The sequence below is a fragment of the Bufo bufo genome, chromosome 4, assembly GCF_905171765.1.
Source record: "Bufo bufo chromosome 4, aBufBuf1.1, whole genome shotgun sequence".
Taxonomy (NCBI): Eukaryota; Metazoa; Chordata; class Amphibia; order Anura; family Bufonidae; genus Bufo; species Bufo bufo.
The window spans coordinates 248183241-248184915 of NC_053392.1; positions in this window are offsets into that span (position 1 = coordinate 248183241).

A 1675-nucleotide genomic window follows, 5' to 3' on the forward strand; every position below is an offset into this window, starting at 1 on the left:
ACAGCACATGGCTGTCATTGTAAGGTATGCTGACATGCAAATGCCCAGCATTTTGCATATAGCTTTGTGTGGTTATCTGTTTATTACATGTTATAGGTAATGAAATTGTGTGTGTGTGATATGCATACATTATATTACCAATTTTCACAATCATAAATTTAATAATTTATGGCAAAAAATTAGCAAAATATCTCAAATTCAAATGCCACTATGCCACTCATTACTATTTGTGATGAGTTAGGTGGGTATATATTTGCAAAAGTATATACTGATGTCCCAATTCTGCCTTTCAGAAATAAAGCTCTGCCATCTGAATCTTGATATCTTGTGATGTACATGAAAGGAATTTCCCTATGGAAGGCAATTGAAGCATCTTTTGAGGCAGAAGTGTCATTAGTGTGATGAAACCAGGAGGAGAAATAATACAAATGAGATAAAATGAGATAAAAAAAAGGGTAACAGAAGTAGACGTTAAAGCAGTACTGCCTCATGTTACTGGCAACATTACAAACATAGGTGTAAAATTCGCTATAAAATTCGCCAAAAATAAACTTGAATATGGGAAGGACATACAAATAGTGTTTCAACTGAAAAACAAGGCAGATTCTGCTAATTTGCATGTCTTTACCATATTCACGTTTATGCAAATTAGTTTACATGACAAAACAGTATAGAAAGGTTATTAGATATAATATTTGGACAATTAGAAAACTGAAAAAATTTATGCAGCGCTTCTAAGCAGTGAGAGAAGAGTTAGCTGGCAACCAAATTTTTTTTTTTACAATTTTTGTCACCCTAATGGTAATGATCTAGGTGCGTAGGTCCCCCAAGTCATCCAACTTAAATCAAGCAAATTTGAGAATTACTGGCTCTCAGTCAGATGAGAGTTTGTTTTGAATATGTCATACTGCACATGGCTGTCATTGTAAGGTATGCTGACATGCACATGCCTAGCATTTTGCAAATAGCTTTGTGTGATTATCTGTTTATAACATGTTATAGGTAATGAAATTGTGTGTGTTATATGCATACATTATATTACTAATTTTCACAATCATAAATTTCCTAATTTATGGCAAAAAATTAGCAAAATATCTCAAATTCAAATGCCATTATGCCACTCATCACTATTTGTGATGAGTTAGGTGGGTATATATTTGCAAAAGTATATACTGATGTCCCAATTCTGCCTTTCAGAAATAAAGCTCTGCCATCTGAATCTTGATATCTTGTGATGTACATGAAAGGAATTTCCCTATGGAAGGCAATTGAAGCACCTTTTGAGGCAGAAGTGTCATTAGTGTGATGAAACCAGGAGGAGAAATAATACAAATGAGATAAAATGAGATAAAAAAGGGTAACAGAAGTAGACGTTAAAGCAGTACTGCCTCATGTTACTGGCAACATTACAAACATAGGTGTAAAATTCGCTATAAAATTCGCCAAAAATAAACTTGAATATGGGAAGGACATACAAATAGTGTTTCAACTGAAAAACAAGGCAGATTCTGCTAATTTGCATGTTTTTACCATATTCACGTTTATGCAAATTAGTTTACATGACAAAACAGTATAGAAAGGTTATTGGATATAATATTTGGACAATTAGAAAACTGAAAATTTTTATGCAGCGCTTCTAAGCAGTGAGAGAAGAGTTAGCTGGCAACCAAAATTT